Source organism: Zootoca vivipara, chromosome 8, assembly GCF_965207765.1.
Source record: "Zootoca vivipara chromosome 8, rZooViv2.hap1.1, whole genome shotgun sequence".
Classification (NCBI taxonomy): Eukaryota; Metazoa; Chordata; class Lepidosauria; order Squamata; family Lacertidae; genus Zootoca; species Zootoca vivipara.
In genome coordinates this window covers 48,072,514-48,100,185 of record NC_142591.1, presented here as the reverse complement: position 1 = coordinate 48,100,185, position 27,672 = coordinate 48,072,514, and the positions used below count along the sequence as shown (strand labels likewise).

The 27,672-nt window shown below is 41.1% G+C and overlaps 1 protein-coding gene and 1 long non-coding RNA gene across 7 annotated transcripts in view; both read right to left on the bottom strand.

Moving 5' to 3' along the window:
• Positions 1–27,672, bottom strand: part of SPIDR (scaffold protein involved in DNA repair) — a 182,306-nt gene that overhangs the window by 61,691 nt on the left and 92,943 nt on the right. The gene's annotated exons all lie outside the window — the stretch shown is intronic.
• LOC148684841 (uncharacterized) lies at positions 25,139–26,082 on the bottom strand. Its single transcript, XR_015951483.1, has 2 exons — positions 25,477–26,082; positions 25,139–25,213 (listed from the first exon to the last, which is right to left on the bottom strand). It is a non-coding gene; the product is annotated as an uncharacterized LOC148684841 (long non-coding RNA).

The following is a 27,672-nucleotide window of genomic DNA, read 5'->3' as shown; positions in this document are numbered from 1 at the left end:
TGCACCCATAGTTAAGATGGCTGTCTCCCATTCATGGTGAAAACACGTTTGATTTGGCTGCACCGCCTGCACCAGTATTGAGAAACAGCTTGCCCCATGAAGTTCATATAACTTCCTTTCTGATTGCTTCTACTAGCTTGTGAAGACATCCCCCACACTCCACAGGCTTTTTACTTACTAGATTGACATTATTTCATTGAAGACTGTTTTATCTGCTATGCTTGTCTTGTTACACTTTCACTGTAGCTGTATTTTACTATTATGAGTAATACATGTGTATTGAAAAGGCACAGTATAAACCTTTATAATAAATAATAAAAGTTTCAGCGTGAACTCCTAGCAACCAGCATAGCTTATTATTTACTATTGGCTTTTCCCTTTATTCTATCCCCTTTGTCTTGCATAAAATGACAAGAGTTATTAGGATGCAAGCCTAAGGAAACAGACATGACATGCCTACTTCATATAATGTATGAAAATACTGCTTATGCATTCATAAGTTTGTTTATTCCGTTTGATTTATTAAATTTCTATAGTGCCCTTATTCCGAGGATTACAGGGTGGTTTATAATATAAAAACATAAATATAGTGTTTTTACAGTATAAAAACACAAACATAATATAGGAACAAAGAAAAATAGTATCACCACTATCCCAGCACAGTTTAATAAGCCATAGATTGTTTAATTAGCCAAAGGCCTGGAAGAGGAATGTTTTTGCTTGGCTTCTAAAGATATGTAATGCATGCGACAAGCAAGGCTTCCTGGGGACAGGGCCAGCTCTAGGGGTAGTATGGGTGGCGCAGGACGCCGGCTCAGTAGGGGGGCACCGCGCAGCAGAACCGCACGGAAACTGTGCTGCACGCTGCGCCCACCCACCAGCCGCAGCAAGAAATGGAGCGGGGCGTGGGCACCGGAGCGATCTCCGCACCATGGCGCCAGGGCGCCCGACGTGCTTGAGACGGCCCTGCCTGGGGACAGCATTCCACGGACGGGGAGCCACTGCAGAAGAGGCCCGTTCTCATGTTGCCACCCTCTTGACCTCTCATGGAGGCGGCACATGAAGAAGGGCTTCAGATGGTGATCAAATGGTGCAGGTCAGTTTATGTAGGGAGAGGTGGTCCTTAAGGTTTTGTGGCCCTGAGATGTTTAAGGCTTTATAGGTCAAAACCAGTACTTTGAATTGGATCCAGAAACTAATTGGCAGCCAATTGCTTCCTTTTCTGCTTGAGTTAGGTTTGGTGAGTGTCGCAGATGGTGACTATTCACTTGTTTGAATAAACATAGAACTTTGTTTGCAGAGACTGCTAAAACTACAGGCATATGATGGGGAAAGCATGGCAAAGCTTTCATGTAGTTAACTAAGTAGTGCAGCAGTAGCAAAATCAAACAGGTTGAGACATTGCTGAACTATATTTACATTCTGTTACTGCACTTACTTTCCAGGGTTTTTAATTAGTTCCTCCTATTCATTACCTGGGGTGTGTGGAAAATTGTGAGGCTCAGTCATACAGAAACTGCCTGACTACGGTAAATGAAACAATGATGGGAACATCACTCCAGGTTTGTCATTACAGGGCACACTTTCTTTTTGGGTTCTGTCGAAACCTAGTTCACAGCATAGTAATGGTGTCTGCAGATCAGAGTGGCTAACATTCCATATGCACTGGAAAATTATGGTAGGTACTTTTTAATGTAAAGCCACTTGTATATTAGTAGAACAATTCTGAACCAAACTGAAATCGACAAGTGATAAGAAGGGGTTGCATCCAGCCCTGTTCTATAAAAAGTAAGCCTGCTGAAATTAATGCACATGGATTAATCATGCCCACCAATTTAAATAGGTCTACTTTGAGTAGAAGTAGCACTAGATATAATCAAAGGGATCTGCCCCATCTGCTGCCTATCTTGTTGATGCAAGGTGGCAGTCTTCCTATGAATCCTGAAGGTGGTGTTGACCAGTTTCAAATATATCCTTCATAGGCAAATTTGTAGCCAGACAACTACAGACACTAAATGACACTGATTATCTAGATCAATTTCAATTTACTGTTCAGCATTGAAGCAGTTCTGGTAGCTCCAGCGAATGACCTAATACAAGGAAATATATATACTTTTAGTCTTGCCTTGTTATTTCTCTTGGACCTCAAAGAGTCTTTTGATATCATGGTATACTACTGGATTGACTGTCCAGAATGGGAAATGCCATGTTCTAGCAGTTCTGATCCTCTCTGGATGGTTGTTCCAGAAGGTGGTACATGGCACCTATTGCTTTGCCCTAAGTTGTGCGATTGAGTGCTCCTATATACTATCTATATGAAACTGCTTAGGTCATTGAAGGATTTGGGGTGATATGAAGGCCACTCTAGAGAAGATAGAAGTGTTGTTGATAGTTTGTCTGACCTAGGAGGTGGTAGTCAGCCTATGCTGGAGAGTGCTGTACTTCCTCTGAAGAATAACTATTGCAGGCTGGAAATGCTCTTAACTCCAGCCTTGTCTGTAGAGATCCAGCAGGCACCCATGACATGAAGCACCTTTAATTCAGGCTGATGACCCAGCTGCAACCTTCTTGGCTAGAGATGTTCTAACCTCAGAAATCCATGCTTGGAATAACATCTCACCCGGAGTGCTGCAATGCATTATATGAAGGGCTGCCTTTGATAACTATTCAGAAACTACCGGTACATTTGGTTCAAAATACTGCAGCTAGATAGCCAACTGGGACTGAGTGAAGGGTCCATAATGGAAGTTTTAACACAACTACAGTACATTTACTCCTGGGCATTTCTATGCACAATTCAACATGCCAGTTTCTAAAACCCAAAGTTGTTTGAGAACTAACTACTTAAAAGAATGGCTGGCTGTTCTACCAGAAAATTACAGGACACACAAACCAGCAATATATTGATTGGGCAGGTGAAAATATTATGGCAATTTGTGGTGGCACACAGCATAGTGGGACAGGACATGATAAGCCATGTGGTCACAAGAGAAGGATTTTAGAATTACAGGAAAAGACTTGGGATGTGTGAATGGGGGGCATGAATTAGGCACTCATTTCAGATTGTCAGCACACCAAGATCCAGATATTCATAAGCAAATATTAGTGAAATGTAAATCAGAAAGTGACAAGCGAATCATTTTCAACATGACACACACTTACCAGGGAACCAATGCTCTTTAGCCACTGGCAGAGAACTGCCAAGCTGTGTATTAACGTTATATCTTTTGTACAGGTGCCTGCTCTCAACTAAATGACATGCAATGCCAAGAAATAGAGGCCAATATAAAACAGACACATATTTTTCCTGATTATCATTTACAATTATACTTATTGTTCCCCATCATGGCATTAATCCAGTGCTCTCTAGAGCAGAAAAAAGCTTGGATAGAACTAGAACACATAAGCCACCTTTGAGAAACAACTGCCTGCTGTTTGACATTATTTTTATCAGGAGTGCTTGTGTAAACAGTTGCTACAACAGTTATTAGCAGAAATCAGATCTTCTTCCTTGTCTATGCATTCTCCCAAAATGTTCCATGGCTAGAGCATGCTCAGACTTAATGGTCTTGAAGGTAGCATGTATGTGCTAGTTGTGAACTGTTGGAAATGGTGGTTTACTTTCTAACACATACACAAAGTACTTTTTAAATTTTAAATGCATTTTAAATATTTTAAAGTATTTTTTAAAAATTATATACTGCCTATATAGCTGGGTTCTTGTATCTGCTATCAATAAAGCCATTGGTTTTCTGGACAGCTCCATCCCCTATAGCATGAACAGTTGTTTGTACACTATTGGGATTTCACAAAGGGATATGATATGGTTAGCCTGTATAATATAATTACAGAATTTGGGTCCTTGTTAACTCCCAATTCCCCATATCAGATAAGAAATGAACAACAATACACTTTGAAATACAACAAGTAAAGAAAATAAAGCAGTTGTAATTTCATTGGAGATCTGAAGTAAGATGGTGCTCACTGAGGCAGACAAATTCCATGGTTTTAAGTTTGGTAATAAGTTGGTCTGAATAGAGACATTGGATTCTTATCTCATTATACATGATAAAGCTATTTTAGCCAACTCACCCCTTGCTTTTTCCTGTAAGACCAATTGCAGTCGTTAACAGTCGTCAACAGGTTCACCACACCTATTAGCCAATCACCATTCCCACCACCCTTCTGAGTAATACCCCTCCCCACCCTCCCACTATATATAAGGGTGTGGTGATTTCTGTTTCAATGTATCTGAAGAAGTGTGCATGCACACGAAAGCTCATACTAGTGAAAAACTTAGTTGGTCTCCAAGGTGCTACTGGAATGATTTTTTTCTATTTTATTTTTATTTTGTTTCGACAGCAGACCAACACGGCTACCTACCTGTAACTAGAATTAAGCTGAAGTTATTCTCAAGTGTTGGCAAATTCCACAACACAAAGTAAAGGCAAAACTAATACCGAAATTCTGTCCTCATGTAACCCCACTGAATTTAGCAAGTCCCCCTCCTTTTTTTCTTTGCTAAGAGCAAGAACAGCCATTGCACACTACAAAGTAAAGACTAATTTGCCATGTTTACTTTTCTCCCAGTTTTGTGGAGTTCAAGATATATCTCAAATACATTTCAATGTGCATTGTTTTTTTTAAAATTTTTATTTTAAATCTTACTGCCAAGCTGTAGCACTCTTTGCCAGGTTCCTGCACAAAGAAAACTTTATTGCCAACTTTAATCACTTGAGAATTATTTGGAGCTCATAATGAAAATATTGGAAGGCTTAACCAGTCCTTCAGTACTGCAGTTATTTCAAATTCCCAGAAGCTTCATTGTTCATATACTTCATATTACTGTTTAACTCCAAAACAGAAACACTTCAGAATGCCCCGAGAATTGGGTTTTTTTTTATTACACACAGGAAACAGAGAAGAAGGCAAAGGCTGTGATCAGGTCAACTGTTAATTCAAGCATATTTAGCAATTGGAAACTAAACTCAATTCTAGTTGGAGGAGAACTAAAAACAAAAAAGATCTCTCATTCTCATGTAATTAGTTATACTCTTGTAAGTAAAGAATATTATCTATGTGTTTTACATGCTTAATCAGAGGCTGGGAACCTGTGAGCCACATCCAGCTCACAGCCAAGTTCCTGATTGAGTATGGTGACAATGAACTTTGATTAATGACTTCCCTGTTTCAGAGATCCATAATTTTTTTTAGAGGATGAAGTGTAGACAGTCAAAATATAGCAATTAGGAACAGGTTCATTATAAATATTCGACGATAATATTCCCAGAGTATCAAAAAGTTACATAAATTAGTTTTTAACACATTACAAAAAAATTGTTCAGATATTGTTGGGGTGAAGCAACGACAGAGATAAAAGTGGTGGCTCCATCCACCATTGTCCCTGGCCCCTGATTTGACTTTCCCTAGGAAAAGAGTACTTAAATAATCAAGCAGAGGTAAGAACATGATAAAACTACTGCTGAATCAGACCAATGGCCCATCTACTCCAGGATTTTGTTCCCAGTGGCCAACCAGATGCCTATGGAAAGTCCACAAGCAGCACAACACTCTCCTACTCACGTTCCCAAGAAAGTAGTATTCAGCAGGATATTGCCTCCAATACTGATGGTATTATAACCAGTAGGACTAATAGTCACTGGTTGCCTTAATTTTCCATGAATTTGTCTAATCTTCTTTTAAATCTTCCCAACAAAACCAATTAAGCAATCTTTCTATCCAGCTGCATTTTGAGAGAGAGAAATCATATGGGCATAACTATTAGCATGAAATAGCTTTATAAGAGCAGACTTGAAGCTTATGGCACCTTCATTATATGGCTTCCAGAGAATGCTGAAGATGCACCTCTTTACCCTGGTTTCTGACACTTGAGGGGCATTTTTTTAAAAAAGGATCTGCATTAATTCTATGATTGCAAGTTGTTTGAAATTGTTTTTAAGGTTGTAACCTGCCCTGGGACCTTAGAGAGAAGGGTGGTAAGTAATCAAGCAAAGCTGAAATAAATGTGAAGGGTACTTAGCACCACATTTAATCAAGAGAAGATTTATTGCCTTCCTATGAAATGTTAGAGGGTGCAGAATAAAGATTGTCAAAGGATTAGATTTGGTTTGAGCATTACAGTACCAACCCCTAATCCTAGGACTTAAGTGAGGGCTCCTTTCTTGCATTATTAACATCCTAATTGCTATATACAACACTTCTTAAAAACATTATCTGTTTGTCTGCTCAAAGCAGTTCTAACATGATGACCATGACAGGCTCTGGGCAAAGATGAGAGATCCTGTGCAGACCATATCAGTATCCAATTCCTGCTGGATGCTTGCCAGAAGAGCAATATTACAGCCTTGGTGGAGACTGTCGGCTCCCTTGGCCTTAGGGCTAATTTTGAAATATACTACAGATGCTGATGAATAGGAAAGGGGTATGTTAGGACTGAAAAGCAAACAAGATTAATGAAAGAAAAACTCTTAATTTATGTCACACTGAACCCACACAGAACTCTTTATTTGAGCTCAGTTTTTGACACATCTGGCCTCTTACTGATTTCATGAACCAGTGACTAGGTATTTTAGCAGAAGTATAGACTCCTATAATTTATTTCAAAACAACAAGTACAATTAACTGTCGTTGGCATCTGTCTGTCTCAAGAGATGGTGGAGTGCACCTCTGGGGGTGAAGCTAGCAGCACCAAAGTGACCTCCCCAGAATGCAAGCCTGGGCAGTGTATGTAGAAGGGCCCTGGGCTGCCCAAATGACAAGATTCCCCTCTCACCCTTGTTCATGTAGTCCAAAGGAAAGCAGAGCAAGACATTTTGCACCAAAAGACTGCAGGAGTTGCCAGAAGGCGGAGTACAAGGCGCCATCCACCCGTCTTAGGGACTCCACTCCAGATTTTTGTAGGGTTTACTTCTTAGCCTTTTCTTCTCCTGAAGATATTCCGCAAGGCCAGTCCACTTCCGAGTGGGCCAGTGTTACAAGCAGACTACATGGTCTCTTGCTCACAAAGGGTGCTGGATCTTGCCCCCACATCACCAGGAGAGCCCCTGGGGGCGTGGCGTAGGCAATTTAACCAATTGCGTAGGCAATTTAACCAATTTAATGAAGTCTAGTAATTGCAGAACACCAACAGGAGAGCAGAAATAAACTATTTCGAGTGTTTGCACACAAACAGGGCTGTGTGTGTCATGTAGGCTTCCCAAGTTTTCTTCCACACAATACCTAGTAGTAGCCCCCAAACCAATGTTTTTATGGAAGGGAGAAGCACTAAAAACAACAACACCAGCCTACAGCATTTTCCCACTCACAAGTGTAGATTTACAACTTGCTTCATGCTACTGGTGTACTGAATGCCTTAATGCAGAATTGTCACCCTTGGAGCTAAATATTAAATCTTTATCTTTACAGAATGCAAAAGAGTTCTCTTGTGTACTTTAAAGTTTTATGTGCCTGTGCTGGATAACAGAAATGATGGAACAGAATGTAGGGGAAAAAATCAAGTAGAAAAATGAGCTTTGCTTTTAGTAAATAAATATATAGTTCTGCAATTATTTTTATTCTCTGCATGAGTAAATTCTACATTTGTAAGTTCTGTCTCTCGGGCTATGAGCCTCGCCTGTACTCTTGACTTCAGTGAAATGCAACTGGAGAGAAGGTCAACTTCCTCAGGCCATGAAGATTCAGAGACATTGAGATAAGACTCTACTGACAAGAGAACAAAACCAGAAACCAAATAGATGCATAGAATTTTCAAAGATACTTGCATTCATTTATGGAGTAGAAAGAGACATTTTAATGTAGATAAATTCACTGCTCTCAAAGTTCTAGAATTAAGAGAACAATTCTATAGTCACTTTAGTTAACCTACAAATAGAGTAATTAATGTTAATCCTGCAACTGAATCTTTTCTAAGCCAAAAATTTGCTTCTGTATCCCCTTTTTTGGGGGGCGGAAGGCCATACTGAATTCTCTTTTCCTCCTCTGCCTCTGGCCTGGTGACACCTCTTGACCCAGTAGAGAAAGACACCATCATAATCCTTTACCTCCTATGCTGTTTGATTCCACTATCAAGGGGAAGGATGTTCCAGTCCCTATTATCAGACAGGTTAGTATTACAGGGACAGTTTTGGCTTTACAAAACTCACACTTTCTGTTTACCTGCCAGTAGACCAGGGGCTGAAAAGTAATTTAATATGAAGGCAACTACCATCCATTTACCTGTGAGTAAGCCACCATGGGTTACTCACTGTGTACTCACGCTGTGGGTTAAACCACAGAGCCTAGGGCTTGCCGATCAGAAGGTCGGTGGTTCAAATCCCCGTGGCGGGGTGAGCTCCCGTTGCTCAGTCCCGGCTCCTGCAGTTAAAGTGCAAGTAGATCAGCGTTTCTCAACCGCTGTTCCACGGCACACTAGTGTGCCGCGAGACGCTGGCTGGTGTGCCGCGACGTGCGGCGACGAGAAGGGCGATTTGCTGCCTTGTCATGTGCCTGGCGGCCGCCATTGCATAGCACTGACCCACCGGAAAGGAAGCCGGCCGGGTCACGACGCGGGGCGAGCGCAGCTCTCAACAGCCACCACCATGGCCTTGGACGTGAGAGGCGGCCGGCGGGTGCTGCTGCTGTTTGTCTCGCTCTCGCTCCTCTTGCTGGCGGCGTCCGGGGCTTGGTCGGCGCGAGGCCGTGGGCCGACAAGCAGAACAGCCTCCGGAGGGCAGCCAGCGGCGTCTACGAGGGAGTGAGCGGCCTCTTCGGCGAGGAGCACGTGCGCGCCCTGCAGAAGGTGAGGCGCCTGGCCTGGACTAGGAGGGGCAGGCCCGTTGCTCCCGGGGGGTCGTGCGGGTTCCAATGGATATTTTTAAAATAAACATCATATTATGTTTCACAGAGAATCACTAACATCTAACTCTCAATGGGTCTAACTTTGAGGCTCTCTAGTCCTTACAACTTAATTAAATTTTCTGTTTTAGTATCGGTATAGTAGATTTTGGGATGCTAATTATTGCCAAGCAATTCACTCTCAGCTCCAGCCGATTAGTAATATGGTGCTGTATCCTCAAGAACACACTTACCGTGTCCTGTGGGATCACAGTAATGAGGTCCCCATCCTGAAAGGCTGCCAGTGGCTGTCGCTTTACCCCTGGAGAACTTGGGATCAATTTAGGACTAACAAATTCTCCATGGTTTGATATCAAATTGGGCTTGGTCAAAGCAAGCTATATTCTAAACAAAAACATTCAGGAGCATGATGTGGTCTAGATTGCCTCCCGCCAACTCTGCAAACCACACAAGTCCTTGAACTCATCCTCACCACCTTCCCTTCTTGTTTATCAAGTGGCAATAGAAAAGTCTCACTTAAAATTTATCTGACAGGTCACCTCCCTCTCTGGCACTTTGTACAGAGGTATTATCAATATATGATGAATGCCACATTTGCAGTAGCCCTTACTTTATATATAGTCAATATAGGCACAGAGTTAAATTTTTTAACCTTTTTAATGGTGGTGTGCCTCGTGATTTTTTTCATGGAACAAGTGTGCCTTTGCCCAAAAAAGGTTGAAAAACACTGAAGTAGATAAATGAAGTAGAAGTAAATAAATACAGTAGGTACCGCTACAGCGGGAAGGTAAATGGCGTTTCCATGTGCTGCTCTGGTTTGCCAGAAGTGGCTTTGTCATACTGGCCACATGACATGGAAGCTGTACACCGGCTCCCTCAGCCAATAATGCGAGATGAGCGCGCAATCCCAAAGTCGGTCATGGCTGGACCTAATGGTCAGGGGTCTCTTTACCTTTTAAGCCACCTGAACTAAGCAGGACTTAATTCTGAGTAGACATGGTTAGGACTGCATTGTATGAGGTTAAAACTCAGTTAAGGAATAAAGTCTTAAATCTAAAGAGGAAGCTTTCCTTCACATCATATATATGTTTTCATAATCCACAATCAACATTTATGTCCAAAACATTTATGTCCCAACCATAAATGTACACATACAGCAGTACAGCACAGAGCAGTGCACTAAACCAGTAATTCTGGGAAGGTTTGGATCAGGGATCAGTGGCCAAGGATGAAGGGAGATGGAATACAACAACATAGAGGGTCACCAGTTCCCCATCCCAAGCATAGATGACTCTGTTGCTGTATTTACACTGACTGAAAACAAAATAATCCCTACAATATTATTCAAATCCATGGCAATCACAATAGTAGCTTAATTTTCAGTTTCTAGAACAGCAGATAAAAGTGGTTCCAAAAGAATGAAAACCATTTTGCCTTCTCAGCCTTTACAACTTTTCATGTGATACTAGCAATAAAAAATGTAAATGCGGATGTGCCCCAGATCAGATTCCATAGAAATGCAAGGTTGGATATCAGTATGTGAACAGATTTGTTCTTCTATTGTCTGTATATGTTCAATTTGTGATCTTTGGATATTACATAAAGATAGTGTCTTAAACCATCAGTCAAGCACCAGAGCTCGTATTATTATTTCAAACAAATGACGCAATGGAACAGCATGCTTTCAATCACACATTCCACTACAAAGGAATTGTGCATAATTATTTGGTGCTATAACAACAAGATGAAGGTTAACTTTACAATTACATGAAAAGAAAGTATTGTTAAAATGTTTTCAGTGATCAATTCAAAATCACATTTTAGATTAAAAACTGTTACTTAATTCTTCATATATTACACACACGTACACGTCCTATATTCTTAGTTCAATCTCAACATAGGCAAAATATCCAGATCAGGCATCCCCAAACTGCGGCCTTCCAGATGTTTTGGCCTACAACTCCCATGATCCCTAGCTAAGAGGACCAGTGGTCAGGGATGATGAGAATTGTAGTCTAAAACATCTGGAGGGCCGAAGTTTGGGGATGCCTGATCCAGATGATTTGGTTCCCCCCTCTCTTTCTCTCATTAGCTATGGTTGGATGCAACACTAAAGTGATAAACCAGCGGTGGCTAGCAGTTCAGGGATTTTACCCAGACCTCCAAACAATTTTTTCCAGCCCCTCCAAAAACCCACATTTTGGCAGAAGTGGCAGAAAGAAAGAAAATTAAAGTAGGCACACTAGCAGTATGGAAGGAGAGGTCTAAACCCTGATGGAAATGCAAATCATGCCCCCACCATCAATAATTTGATGAGTGGGAACAGATGATAACCCCCTTCCTCAACTATTCTGCATGTGTATGCCTGAGTGTTGTCTATGTGATACACATCCACTTCCAGAGCCCTTGGGGCAAAAGATTAGCCACTCAGTCACAGCAACTGGAGGGAGGGGGCAGAATGCCAGTTTTATCTAGCTCAGCATTATCTACACAGACAGGCAGCAGCTCTCCAGAGTTTCAGGAAAACCTTTTTCCCAGCCCTACTCAGAAACACCAGGGACTGAACTTGGGACATGATAGGCAAATTAGACTGCACACAAGCTGCAATCTAACCAGAGTGGCTGCCTTGCTGTTTCATACAAACCAGTGCATGTATGTTTCTTCCAAACAAACCGGGAAGCTTAAAACAAATCTTGGTTGTTTGTTTGCTGGTTCAGATGCAACACTAAGCTAGATGCTCCATTATTTGTTTCTCCAACTGGAGGAAGAGAGGAGCAAAGCAGCAGAGCACAAGTTGCATGCAGCTCATGGACAGACTGATTGGTTTAACCATGCTTTACGGCCTCTCTGAGTTGCGATCAGGTGCCCTGGACTCTCAATGCATTTTCTGTTCTTCCACCATGTGAACAATCATAAACATTTTCACCCTCGTTCCTGGAGGATGATTTGTTCCAAACTGAAAACTATTCAGCTCCGTTTGGCTTTCCTGTCGCAATCAGTTAAAAAGATGCTTTGCCACCTTTTTTAAGGTTTTCAGTGCTTCACACGGTCCATAATTAAATATAGAACTTGCTGCCACAGAAAGAAGTGATGGCCACCAACTTGGATGGCTTTAAAAGAGGACTGGATGAATAAATTCATGGAGGATAAGGCTATCAATGGCTACTAGTCATGATGGTTATGTTCTGCCTCTACAGTCACAGCCAATAATATTTCTAAATATGGAAGCCACAGAAATGGACTCTTGAGTTCAAGTTCTACTTGCCAGTGTCCCACAGGCATCTGGCTGGCCTCTGTGGGAACAGGATCCGATATACGAAAAAGTTGTTTACACCTTGTATGAATTGTTATCCAAGAGCTTCACCTAACAATCATGTGTTTTCTCAGGGTCACTTTAGAAAAGGGATCCCCAGACTATGGCCCATGGGCTGGATATGGCCCAAAGGGCTGATTTATCCAGTCCGTGGCGACCCTTGCCGTCTGCTGCCGCGACCTGTGGCAACCCTCCCCGTCCGCTGCCAAGGCCCGCTCTTAACGGTGCAGCACGGCGTGGCTACCCACTTCCGGGTCGCAGGAACACTGGAAATAGCTTGTGCGCATGCGCAAATGTCATTTCCAGCGCACTTCCGGGTCGGAGGAGGCCCATGCGCACAAGCTATTTCCGGTGCTCCTGTGACCCGGAAGTGCGCCAGAAATAGCGTGTGCGCACGCGTATGGGCGCGTGCTTCCGTGCCCTCTGGCCTGCCGTGCAATCAGCGCTGCAGACACCAGCCCGAAGCCCGGTAAGTTTGGAGACCCCTGCTTTAGAAGAATAACAGAAGAATAGTGCAGGCACAAGGTTAAAGGTAACACACTTTTTTTTGGATGTGTGCTGTAATTGTTAATTATTCTTTCGGTTTTTTGAATATTTAAATATACAAAATTGAATATAAAAAATGGGGAAACAGCAGCCTTACTTTGCTCACATTTTGAGTTGCAACATAGTAAAACACAATATTTAAAAGGAGTCAGCTACCATGAATAAAGAGCACTTGCGCACCGCCATGAGATCTTTTGATGAAGGGTGGTATATAAATCTAATAAATACAATTAGTAAAAATAATAATCTCTTAGATTTCAGAAGCTGAAAACCTTTATCTCTAAGCCTTTACACATGAACATGATACTCATACTAGCACTTTTAAAAAGCTAACCCGATAAACTAAAAAGCAGCCATGTTGAAATTTGTTTTAATGTATTTTGACATGCTACTCAAACAGAGCTTATGAAGAAAAGTTGAAATTTTCTGAGAGTATCATACAATAGAACTATGAGTTGACCTCTGGCACAGAACATAAATGAACTCATTCACCTCTGTGGGTTTCCCCCTCTTTTTCCCCAGGATTCTGTTCTCCCAGGGAGTTGCTCATTTTAGTCAGTTATGGTACTTGGAAGAAGGCAGACAGCCAAACTGCAAACACAATGACTGGATTGAGTTCTTAAGCAAATACACAAGAATGGCATTCAATCTCTTACAAGAGGAATAATTTTCATCATAACTGTAACAAGAAACCTGGTCTAAAGCAAGGGTAGGTCATCCCTTAAAACAGATATTTTGTTTTTTAGCAAAAAAAACCCAAAACTTTTATCTGATGATAACCCAAACATTTATCTCACAGCAAGTAAGTGGAGCAGGAGCCAGCAATTTTATCTGTTAAATGGTTGGGAATAGGCTAGCGTCAAAGAATGGGTCACGGTAATAGTGGAGAAAATTACATTAGGGAGGTTCTATAAGAACTCACCTAATATTGAAAACAACAGCACCCTACACCCAAAGCAGATTCTACATTAACAAATAAGGGAAAAAACTGATCAAGATTCCTCTCATTCTCCACCCTACTACTCTGGTGTGTTTTGTTCCTTTTTATAGTTTGTAAGCCTGAGGGAAAGGTCTGACTCTCATTTTTATTTTGATGGGAGAAGTATTCATCTGAAAAGAAGAATAAAAGTACAGTATAATAAAAAAAAAGTTAGCGTTATAATGGAGACTTACAGAAAACAGACAAAATTTCTCATAGAGGATCAGGACATTCTGAAAGCTTTGACTTATAAAAGCAGTTGTCCTGAGGAAGAGTCCTCAGGGAACGTCCTCCCACCCCCCAAAAAAGATTTTAAAAATACAGTGGTACCTCAGTTTAAGTACACAATTGGTTCCGGAAGTCTGTACTTAACCTGAAGTGAACTTTCCCATTGAAAGTAATGGAAAGTGGATTAATCCGTTCCAGACGGTCCGCGGAGTACTTAACCTGAAGCGTACTTAACCTGAAGTGAACTTTCCCATTGAAAGTAATGAAAAGTGGATTAATCCGTTCCGGACGGGTCCGCGGAGTACGTACTTAAACTGAAAGTATTCAAACCGAAGCGTACTTAAACCGAGGTATGACTGTAGTTATAGCTGCAGAAGCCTCCTACTGCAATATTAGTTGCTGACAATACCTAGGATTCTCAAAGTTCAGGGATTTATTGTCACTAGCAGAATATACTTTTAAAGTCTACTACAGTAGTCACCACCAGTCTGAAGCTCAACATAAAAAAACTAAGATCATGGCCACTGGTCCCATCACCTCTTGGCAAATAGAAGGGGAAGAAATGGAGGCAGTGAGAGATTTTACTTTCTTGGTTTCCATGATCACTGCAGATCACATTGCTTCTTGGGAGAAAAGCAATGACAAACCTAGACAGCATCTTAAAAAGCAGAGACATCACCTTGCCGACAAAGGTCCGTATAGTTAAAGCTATGGTTTTCCCAGTAGTGATGTGTGGGAGTGAGAGCTGGACCATAAAGAAGGCTGATCACTGAAGAATTGATCCTTTTGAATTATGGTGCTGGAGGAGACTCTTGAGAGTCCCATGGACTGCAAGAAGATCAAACCTATCCATTCTGAAGGAAATCAGCCCTGAGTGCTCCCTGGAAGGACAGATCCTAAAGCTGAGGCTCCAATACTTTGGCCACCTCATGAGAAGAGAAGACTCCCTGGAAAAGACCCTGATGTTGGGAAAGATGGAGGGCACAAGGAGAAGGGGACAACAGAGGATGAGATGGTTGGACAGTGTTCTCGAAGCCACCAACATGAGTTTAACCAAACTGTGGGGCAGTGGAAGACAGGAGTGCCTGGCGTGCTCTGGTCCATGGGGTCACGAAGAGTCGGACATGACTAAACGACAACAACTAGTTACCACCAGCAGGACTTAATCTTGTGATTCCCACCCCCCCTCATCTTACAAAATAAAAGTCTGAGTACAAGCAGGCTGGACAGGTGGATGAGATGATCTAGAGCAATTTACCACTGCCTCTATGCCTCTCTTCCTTTACTCTTTGCTCCCCCATGTCTATATTTTGATTGTAAACTCCTTGGTGTAGTGATTTGTTAAATCAGTAGTACTTGGTATGGCAGTATGCACATAAATGACACTTTATTTACACTAAATAGAATAGGGTGGGGGCGCCAAGCCTATTTTGAGCTAAAATGAAATATTCTCCCTTTCTGAAGCACACACACAGACACACATTTTGAGACTTCAGAAACTTGACTTCAATTTCTTGGTGCATCTGGTGAAAGCCGCCACTCACAACTCCAACCCCACCCTGAGGAACAGATTATGAAACCTCTGTGAGGGGGGTGAGTGATGGGCTTATCACCCCTAAATGGAGGACACACTTCAGGGGACCCACTGGGAAAGAAGGGGAGATAGGGAGCTTAGAGAGTCTGGAGAAATCAGAGGTAGGCTGGGGGAGGACTGATCAAGCGCTTCCTGGCCCTATTTTTTGTCCCACAGCTCAGGAATAAGGAATTACAGAAGTCCTCCTGGAAATTCCTAGGTGAATGCTTCGCTGGTCTAGGTTCCCTAATAAGACTAAAAACAGTGATGGGGTGGGGAGAAGAAGAAAACAACAGTCTTCTTTCTCATTCCTCTATGTTAAAGTTTTTTGTTTGCTTTTCAAATAAGAATGTTGCTAACAAATGGCTTTGGAAGAGGTCTCACTGAGACATGCCTGTTCCAAGGCAGGAAACATACTTGTTAGATGAGGAAGTCCACCCTCACCCAGGAAGTTAGTGTCCTTTTCCTGCCTTCTGTTGACCCAGAGAAGGGGACTTCCCAATCCTTTCAGCATGTTTTGCTGCTCCTGGTAGAGAATATATATATATAGTATGGGCATTTATTTCATTTGTTTATCAGAGAGGGAGTTCAATTATAGATAACAATTTATATTTAAAACTCTCCATTCTCAAATATCCCACAAGGACTATAACACGTATGATTAGGGGTGAGGGATTTGCCGATTAACTATTCCAATATTCTAACTAAATAAACACATTTGGAAGGAATGTATTCCTGCTTGACACAATTTTAAGCTGTGCTCGTACAATCCAGGTTCAGAATGTAAAAATCTGCAAGATTTTCAATGTACAGTACGCATGTTAAGAGTGAACAAACACTTTCATCACAGACATTTTAGATAAAGTATTCCAAGTACAACCACAAGAATACCACTACCAGCACACATCAACACATTAGTTCCCATTCCTGCTATAACAATTTCAACCTCTTTCTGCAAAACAAATCACGTGTAGCAACAGCTTTCCAAATGAAAGATTTGCTAACACTGGAATGTTCCTGCTCATCCTGGCTTTTCACTTCTAAACTCAACAGAAATGTTATGCATTTCAAAACTATGCCTGCAAGCACAGTACAGATAAAAGTGACTTTATTGTGGCTGTTCACTACATTTAAAAGTAGGTTTTTTTTAAACTTCTATTTACATATAAACTGGGATGTTCTTTGAATACAGACTGTACCCATCATAGGATGAAACATCTAAATATCATTTCTGACATTTGGCTTATGACTTACGCTCCTCCTCAATGAACTGTGGAACAAATTCCAAACACCGCACTGACATTGACAAGACAGCATGTTCTTTCTATATTAAAAACATTGCATAGTCTTGTAAAGAATGCTAAATGCCTTAACAGAAAATGCTTTGAACCAAGGGCTTTCCTACACTAAACACTACTCACTGCTTGAAAAGCTTCACTTTGTGTGGACAATAATGATTTCTTTCTGTTACCTAAGAACAGAGATCAAATCATTTCACTACAAATAAACTTTTACCTGAAATTTGACTGAAGGCTAAAATGTCATTCTACTCAACGACACGTTTTAACATATTGCAGAAAATCTTAGAAATGATTAGTATTAATATTTATTTACAAATTGATGTTCATATGGAAGAAGAGTTTGTAACAATGCAGAACACACAATGCAATACAAACATTAATTGGGAACTCCTAGATGGAGCATATGTTCATATATGTACATACATGATGACCATGTACTACTAGGCAAATACCATTGGCTGTGTTCACGCACAATGGTTTACTATGGATATGCATATACTTTCCTCCTTTCCAAATGTGGCTTGTCTAAGCAACACACAACACGATTCTCGGTTTGAATGCAACATTAAGCCACAGATTACTGTTTGTTGCTCACATACAAACTAGAATAATAATAAAGTATGAGTAATCTCCACATTCACAATAAACCATTAACTATTGTTTAAGATGCAGCCAATAAAAGCATCAACTAATAAGTTTAATTTGACTCTAAAAAGCTATCAAGTGTGATATAGTTCTTGAGGTAAAGTTCAGGAAGACCGCCTCTATAGTATTTGGTCAACATATATGTCTGCTTTAGAATCTATGTGCATTTGGAATTTTTCCTTTGAAATGAAAGTGACTACTACCATTCATATTACAAATTCTCTTTTTTATTTTTGCATAAACCCAACATATGATCCATGAGGTTCAAAACGGCTTCTTAAAACGTGAATCAAATATTGGTAGACTATACAATTTCCAAACAAGTTTTTTGGATCTATGGGTGATATCCAACTAAATCACATATTGAAATCAACGGACTTTAGTAACTTGTCCATTGATTCCATTGACTTTACTCTGACTTAATTTGGAAATCACCTTCTTATTTACATCTTTAAAGCCACTATGATCTACTGTTAACAGCTGAAGTGCCTTTTACAAGGTCTTAACAATGTTTTTTTGGGGGGAGGGGACAAACAGCAAAGGGCAGTAATGTCAGAAAAACAATTTGCTTTCCAAATACTAAAAATAGATAAAGAAATAACTCAAACTGTGAAATGTCGGTCAGCAAGCATTTTATGCTAAGCAAAACAGCCTCCCCCCACCTTGCTAAAAATAAAATTGTATGTTACTGCAATACTTTTCAGTCGCTTCAGCCAAGAACTCCAAAACCTCCCTGAAACTAACCTCAGCTGGATAACTTGCTTGTGTACTATGAGTCAGCAGTTCTCAACATTTCTGGAAATTCCTCAGTGTTAACTCCTCCCATATAGCAGGAAACTGCAGATCCAATTCAGTGTATACCAGGAAACACACAAAGATTTGCACATTTCACTGGAGCCACATAAGCATTAGATTACATTTTTGGGCAGTTACCAACCATGCTGCTTTCAGTGATTCGCTTTGTTGCAGAAAAATACCGTGTTTCTCATATTATAAGACATGTCTTATATTTATTTTTTCCTCCAAAAAAACACACTATGGCTTATTTTTAAGGGATGTCTTATTTTTTTCCTCCTCCTCCTGCCGCGGCCGGCATTGCTGCTGCACCTATCACTATGTCTTATTTTCGGGGTATGGCTTATATTCCTCGAATGCTTAAAAATCCTGCTATGGCTTATTTTATGGGTATGTCTTAAAATATGAGAAACAGGGTAATGCTTAGTTATTTTAATAGAGGGAATATTTCTTCTTCATCACTGAACACTGTTTATAAAGATATGAAACATAAGCACTGTTCAGCTTATGAGTAAGTTATTCTTTAGACTTACCTATGTGATTTAAGCCTCAAAGACAACATCAAATAGCAAAGCATAAAATGTTCATTTTATACTGAACCTTAACCCCAAGATACTGGTTTCAAAGCTGGTAAAGCTGTTATGTAGTACAACTACTTCCCAAATAAGGGTGTTCAGATACAAAACAGGACATAAGAGTGGTTCTTTGAAATGACAAGCATTCCCTGGCCAAAAATCCCTCTTCTACACAATTATTAAGGTACAGGACCTTTGTCTTCCTTTGCACCGAGTCATCCTATCATTCAGGAGAGTGCTTGTTTTATAATAAATAACGTAAAGGGAAGGATTCATACCAATGCTTTGTAGCGTGAGAAGATTAAAACAACAACAGCAATGCAATAAGCTTTGGATTCCCAGTCAGAAACATTCCAGGACCTAAGTATGTTGACATTTTCTGCAGTCTTGCTCTAGTGCCTATTAATGCACTTAGAAGATGGAAGTGATAGGTACATAATATTGAAATTTTGAACCCTTTGATGCCGTCTTGTCATCCCATTGCCATTACCATGCCTCCTTGCCTGTAATATTAATCTGGAAAGACACGCCTACCACATGTAAGATGCACTTGTTGTATTACGATCGTCAGTGCAGAATGTCATGTACCACAAAAGGATCACATCTAATTCAGTTTTAGTAAATAATGTTTACAGAGGAACTTCATCCCAGCAATATTATTTGTCCAAATTCTATAGTCTAATAATTAGACAGTGCTGTCAGACTAATTGCTGGTGTACTCAGTGGGTAGAATTCAGTGTAGTGCTATGGCACAAGAATTGCAGCTTGCCAGACAGATTGATTCCCCATTCCGCCACACCAAGTGCTTTTCTGGAGGCTCTTCCAAACCCCTGAACCAAATTCAGGGGTGCATGTGGAATGTATTGTGGAAGAGAGGGTTGAACCACATTGCATGAATGGAAGTCCTTACACAGGCCTCCACAACTGGAACTTGGTAGCTGAATCCAGCCTAGTTAGAACAAACATAAGAAAAATATTCTCATCCAAGAAACCCCTGGCTCCATATAAGAAGCTTCGATAAAAAGAGCAGAAAGAACAATGTAGAATGCACACTTATGTGTCATTTCCCTCAATAAACCATAGCCAATGTTTGCTAGAGGACAGTGGTGTGACAATAAACAAGCTGTTGTCTGATATGGTCTAAATACCTTTTGATATTTTATCTAGGGATGCTAGAACCAATCACTTTATACTCTGAAAATGTATTGATGGGCCCAGAATATTTTCTGAAGTCCACCAAGAACACTAGACTCAAAGCAACCAACCTAAAGACTACTGACACACTGCATAAACCTCCTGAGTTTCACCAAGCTGATCACAAAATTGACTCAAAGATGCACTGGTACATCACATACTTACTACTTCATCAATTTGACAATGTCATCACAACGTTCCAGAGATCTCTGAAGCATCACGCAACAATGCAGAGTTGATGACACAGCTGACCTGCATAATATAGCAGATACTTTTTAATAGATGAATGGTGAAGTTTGGCATGGCCTAGGGACATCACCAGGTCACAATATGTCTTAGTAAACATGGACAAGTAGAGATTTGCTCCAGAATGTTGTGATGAGATCCATAAGCCACATCCACATTTATGGCAATTTCTAGTGCTGCCTAGAAATCTTTGACAAGAAACCATTCTGGTCCAGACACAATTCCTCCCGATACAGAACTTAAATCCCAATCTAGCTTAAATTTCAGTGAGTGAGGAATCCTCAGAGAATTCTCAGCAGGTCCCCACATTTCATGTTATAAAGTAAGGAGTGGCCATTAACTTCAGATGCTCCATTAATATTTTGCTCAAATTAAATATGCAATTTCAATATGCAGATGCCAAGCTAAATACTTTGCAAATAAACTGTGTTATAACAACTAAAGATATTCACTCTTCCATTTATAATCTTTACTATCACTACATTTTTCATTTCATGATGAATTGAATATATTATTTTACAGCAATAACAACATAATTAAGAAATATGCATCTCATTGGCCCTTTTATATTGTACAGCTTTCTGCTAAAAGAGACTTCCTGCCCTCAAATTATTCTCCAAAAAAACTAGTCTAAAGCTCAGTAACAATAAATAAATAAATCTGTTTTTCTCAACTTTTTTCTTTTTCTTTCCAGTACAGAGCAATGAGATTAAAAGTGTGGCAGACAGCCAAATACTTCAGCCATCGCAGTCACTAATAGATGCATTTAACATTTATGTAGCTTTCAAATGTGAAGCATCTGGTTCCAATTTCAAATCTGGCTTGCATTGAAAGTGCCTCCTCCACAATACTTTTATTATAAACTGTTCTTTCCCCTCCTTGTTCCCTCCCCCCTCCTTTTTGGAAGAGGCTGTTCCTTCCTTCTTGCTGGAAGCCACCTGACCACTGCCAGGAAGAGGAATGCAAAACATTCCCAGGAGCAGCTCCTGACGTCAGCAGAGCATTTCATCTCCCAATGTTCAGAACGGTCTGGAAATTCCAGTCTCTAGTAGAACTAATTGAATGCGATAGCAGCTGTAGCCTGCAATGAATCACATTAAAAACTGCTTCATGTTAAGATTATTGATGGTGGTATGAACTTCTCAAAACAAGCACAAATCTGATTATTTTCTCACTGAATTAATGCACACTGTGATTGTGTCTACCTTGCTTGTTGTTACTTTTATCATATCCTTGAACCTTGAGCAGCTGCCCTTAGAAAATAAAATTAGAAAATTAAAGGACTGTGCATTGTTTCTCTGCTTCTTTTATACATCTGAGTGGGAAGGGAGATGGAACAAAGAAGGGTTTAGTTACGCTAACAGAGGGTTAAACATGACTCAGCTAGAACTCCTCAAGTGGGTTCATGCCATGCACGGGTTGTTCACGTCATCCCATCCAGCCTTCAGGATATTAACTACAGTACTTCTAAACTACAAGTTATCCAGCTCAGCATATTTACATTCCCTTTTGATTTTTAGTCAGAATCAGCAGTGAACCTTATTGCCAACCTACAGACAATTAAATGCCTGTGTTTTATTTCTTCACAAGTAGTACCTTAAGCAAAACTACAGTTCCCAGAGTAGAACATCAAAGTATAGATACCAAATCTCAGGTACAAAGTTCTGTACTTTCATAGAACGTTATATCCACCACTTCCACATTGCTGCAAAGGTAGCTTTTTATTTTATTTTAAACATTTTGGCTATGGGAGCACAGAGGGGAAGGGAAGGCACAATGTGAGTAGTGGTCTAGAGTTTAGACCATATCCACCCTCTCTATAAAATGCTTATTATATTCTAAAAAAGAAGGAATATGAAGCACTGAATTACTCCTTCACTCTCAGACTACAGTTTAGCACTTTGTCCATGAAATATAAAGCTTTCACCATACTTGTGAGTTCCATAATGGTAGCTGTGAGTTCCATAGACCAATTGTTCACAGAATGAGTAACAAAATTGACTGATTCCACAGTATGATCAATGAATGTGCACAACCCTAAATTTAATTAGACGGGTCTATGGTTTTAACACAGGCAAGGCCCAAATAAATAACCTAAAACAAGGTTTCCCAAACTTGGATCTCCAATTCCCATCATCCCTGACCACTGGTCCTGCTAGCTAGGGTTGATGAGAGTTGTAGTCAAAACAATTTGAGACTCAAGTTTGGGAAACGCTGACCTAAAACATGATTCGAAATGATTCCGGATGTTTCCTGGGTTAAGTTATCTTAATTATGACATTATATTTATTTTTTATATAAACACAGTTCGATCATAAACCATACGTGGCTTAAGGGGTGTATACTGGATTTGAAATAAATAACACAAACCTTTTAACATCCTTTGTTTTTCAAAAAACAAAACACCACATTATTTATTTATGCCACCTTCATACAATGTAGCAAGCTTAGACTACAAGAGAGACAAATTTTCATTTGAGCAGATTTTCAGCAAAATATATCCTCTGCCACTATACTGTATATGTATATAAAATTGGGTGCTGTCTACTACAACAGTTTTAGTTATTGAGAACAACAACTTTTCACAAGGCCAAGAAAGTTAATATCCAGGAAGGAGGGGTTGCAAAGGGATGTGGAGTTATGACAATTTCTCATCACAAATTTTTCCATGTGTATACTACAGAGAAGAAGGTTGTTCAAAAAGATGCCTCAAAATCCCATGACTCTCCTGAGTCCCATTTCAGGGATTTGTGGTCATGCAGTTACATCCAAGTTTCCCTGGCCCAAATTCGGTAAGAGATTTGATTCCCTTTAAATCACTAAAGGGAACATTTGGCATGAAACTGTAAATTCAGAGATTCCCAGGAACATATACACTTAAACTGAGAAAACATAATTTAGCAATATGCCATGACATAATTTTAACTTAGTTGTTAGTGAGCAAAATATTTTACAATGTATTGACTAGCAGCAAGTTCTCATAATGTTCACAGAAAGGATGAATTTGTATACTTGCTGGTAGTCTGAAAGACAAAGTGCAGTATTGAGAGTGGAGTTGTGTGTGCACGCAAGCTGGAAGCTAGAAGCAAGGCAGCAGGCTGGGAAGGCAGAGTCAGAGCCATGCCTGATTTTTGCTGGAATGCAAGGCTGTGGCTATGAAAGAATCAATACCTTATTGGGATGTTAATGCTGTGAACCCCTCTATCAGGTTGTAAGGTAATGGTAAAGAGACCCCTGACCATTAGATCCAGTCGTGACTGACTCTGGGGTTGCAGCGCTCATCTCGCGTTATTGGCCGAGGGAGCTGGCATACAGCTTCCAGGTCATGTGGCCAGCATGAGAAAGCCACTTCTGGCGAACCAGAGCAGCACAAGGAAACTCTGCTTACCTTCCCGCTGTAGCGGTACCTATTTATTTACTTGCACTTTGACGTGCTTTCAAACTGCTAGGTTGGCAGGAGCAGGGACCGAGCAACGGGAGCTCACCCTGTCACGGGGATTCGAACTGCTGACCTTCTGATCAGAAATCCCTAGGCTCTGTGGTTTAACCCACAGCGCCACCCATCAGGTTGTATATATGTGATAAACTGTATACCATAAGGACATCTTGCTGCAAAGGAAACACGGACCATGGGTAAGCACTTGAAACCCCAAACCTAACTTATAAAGAGTTGCTAGCCATGTTGATACACTAACAGAACTGAAACATAATTAATGAGAATAAAGAAATTTGTAAATGAAATGGTTGCGAACTTTAAAAAAAGCATGCCCGGTTAGAAGAGTTCACCTGAAAGTGTGTCATTCCATTTATGACACCTTATTGGAAACTTTCAACTTTGACTAAAAACTGTCATCAAATTTATTTGGTAAATGGTATCTTTGCAACCAAAAACAAAAACACACGTGCACTTCTAAGGCTATGTTATGTTATAAGGGGCAGGGTAAGAGGAATTTGCCCCCATGCATTACGAGACTACCAATGTACAGAGAGGGGACAGTTTAGCCAGAGAGAAGCCATTTTCTTGACTTCATGGTTCAAAAGTCAAGAGAAGCCTATTCTGCCGTATCAAGGTAAATTAATCCCCTGCTGACCCAGACAGTTCCTCCAGACCTCTTGGAAAACACACGCACCCTTTTACATAAGCCATCGCTAAATCCTGTCTCACACCCACATGGAAACTTGCATAATCGCACCTCCAGCTAGATAACCAAAAACGATAACGATCACCCATTCTCGGAACTTCCACCCTCCCAAATCCCCGCCTGAGGTGCCCTCCCTTGTACTTTTCATGACCCAGATTCAGCTGAACCATGGACCTTTTTAAGATATATATATTTATCCCTAATAAACTATTCCGTTGTTCCTTTAGTAATGTTATGGTGTCCTCTATCATGTTACCCGATGCATCTCCCTATTCTCTACTCTGTATGAAACTGTATCTATTTACGAAACCGCAATAATATAACCTTGCACTGATACCTTGAACCTTTCTATCAAATTGTACCTGTTTAAAAAATCCTGCCATCCTGAAGAATTAATTGTTTGACTCTACTATTTGCAAAGGTTTCCACTTATGCACCCTTCTAAGCTTTTAGTTCGTTGTCCTTGATAAAATGTTATAAGCTGTCAAACATCGCTCTGAACTGTGAACGTTTTACCGCTGTTAGAATTGTATCCTCTCTGTGTATTATTAGTTACTGTATAATATCTTCTTCTTCTTTAACTTTAAGTGTAGTCCTTTCTCTCTATTGCAAACGTTGAATATTTGTATAAACTTTGTTGCAAGTTAATAGGCACCTCTGTGGCACAACATATTTTACGGACTGTTTCCACTGTTTCTTGATACCACACTGCCACCTAGCCAGTCTAAAAGAGCACGACTCAAATACACACTTTCAGTGAGAACAACAATTTTATTTGATAAACAGGTGTTATCAACAATCTTCCCACATCCGCAGAGTCTTCCTGTCAAACAATAAGGAGACATGCATAATCATTACCTGGACTATCACCATGATATCTTACATCAAGAATTCCATCAACCCCTTTGTCCTCTCGCGATTACCCCCTCCCAGAACCCATTTCCCCACCTTTTATGCAATTCTGTACTATTGGAAATGAAACCTATAAATTTGTGAAGCTTCCTTTGTTCGGGGTCCCTTCACTTCAACTTGCTTGTGTGGACGGATCGCTATTGCAATAGCTTTATTATTTAATAAATAAAGTACCTTGCTTCGTACGTCCTGGTTTGGCCTCTGTTATTTGGTAGGCAGGAGACGCTCAAACTTCGTCTGCCTGCCAGGATACCTGGACTCTTCCTGGGTCAAGGATCCACTTAATTCTAGGACCGTGTAGCTCTGTAAATTTTTACAACAGTTTGGCGACCACTTCGGGGACCCAGTTTTGCCTTGAGCTCCGGGTTCACTGAGGAAGGGGAGCCCAGCGCGCCCTTGCCTCTTTTGCAGGGGGGTAAACCAACCTCAGGACCCGAGGCGCTTGGTAGTAATTGAGAGTCCAAGCGGGACCCCCAGGACGAAGCAACGTTTAAAGGGACAAGGCTGTTTTTTCTTCAGGAACCAGTGGGAAGCTGGAGACAACGGGATTCGACTGAAAGGATCGGTCGTGAGTATTAAAAGGGGACACGCGGTGGGCTGATTACTGCAGCAACTAAAATTCTAAAACTTCACTCTTCACTGTTCTCTCCTTTTCTGTTTCTTATCTTGGGCTCTAGTTGCAGCTAAGCTGTAAAGGCATAAGGGATAAAGAAGAATTAGAGCCTTTGGGATCCGTCCTTTCGTTAAACGAAATACCCAGAAGGACGGACCCAGCTCGCTCCTGCCAATCGGCGCAGGAGTTCTGAGCAATCTACCCAACCTTTTTTCCGTATTCCTCTGCTCTTAATCTTCGGGTGAAGCCGCCCCTAGACACCCCCGATCCCCACCGGGAAGTGACGGGGTTGTTCTAGATCGCAAGGTCACCCGTTCTTTTCAAAAAAAACCTTCCTTCCAAGGCTAACCACCCGGCATTGCGTGGGCAAGCGTCCAGGGCAGGTAGTCTTTCTATTAGATTGTAAGAGGCAGGAAAGTTGCTGCAGGACCCTAGGCAATTGATGACCAGAAGGGGGTCCTTAGGTATCTAGCTGCACCAGGCCGCCTAGTAGTTAGTGCACGCGAACGGCAGGCAGGAACACCACAAGGACGTGGGGGTGAGTCATAGACTCGGGAAGTTAAGAGTGTCCAGGAACAGGGTCGGGGACCCAGAACTGCAGTATAAAGAGCCAGAATAAACATGGGTGCGCATAATTCAAAGGAATTCCTGTCCCAGACTCCCAGCCGTGGCAAAGCTCAATGGAAGCTTCGCCAAAGTGGGGACTCTGAGGATGAAAGCCCATTACAATTCATATTCGAACATTGGCATGAATTACCTGGGGTGGAAAAACTTGACAAAAATCGGCTAAAAAGACTCTGTCAGAAAGACTGGATCCGCGTCACTGCGGACCATCCAGAGGGGGAAAAATGGATCCCGAGAGGTTCCCTTAATGCCCAGCGAATCTCTGCACTAAGAATAACACTGGAAGACCAATACCCCTTGCAAATTCGATACCTAAACTTATTTGAAAAGGCAAAAATCCTTCTTAAAAAGACTGAAGGTCCGACTGCCCCACAAATGCCAGTGATAATGGAAAGAAACCCGAAGCCCCCACCTTATCAGGAAACAATAATAGAGGAACCGGTAGACCAGCTCTGCAGCCCTGCCGAAGCCTCGGCACCGCCACCTCGAAATCCAAATGAACGTCGGGGGGCGGAGGTCCAAAACCCCTTAAATGCAGCGGAGGGCAGGTCTGCGACCCCCGCCATGCCTAACCTAAGTCCAGCACCCCACGAGGACCTTGAAGTTCAAAGCCCTGCTGAAATGCCACCCCAGCTCAGTCCCGTCGCTAATAGGACTCGCAGTCACGATCCTGAAATTAATCTAGTAAAACAACTAGTAACAGTATTGGCAGAGTTAAAAGGACCGTCCGCCGAAATAAAGGACCCCGCAGAGAAGGAACCAGAGACAGCCGAAAAGGCCCCGGGACAATATCCTCTAAGATCAGTCCCAGTTTCAGATGGGACAAGCTTTGTCTACTCCCATATTCCCTTCCTAACTTCGGACTTATTGAATTGGGCTCAGCAAATGTCAACCTTGAAAGATAATCCTGACATGTGCTATCGTAAAATCGCCATTATTTTCTCTACTCATAACCCCTCCTGGGCGGATGTGCATATGCTTTTAAATGGCCTCTTTAATGAACCTGAAAGGGAGGAAATATTGGAAAAAGCAACAGAAGCACTAAAATTGCCCGATGTCCAGCTCAACAAACCTGTAGGGATTGAGCCACTCACTGCAGCCCAACTTAGAACCGAACCAGAATGGGACTATAA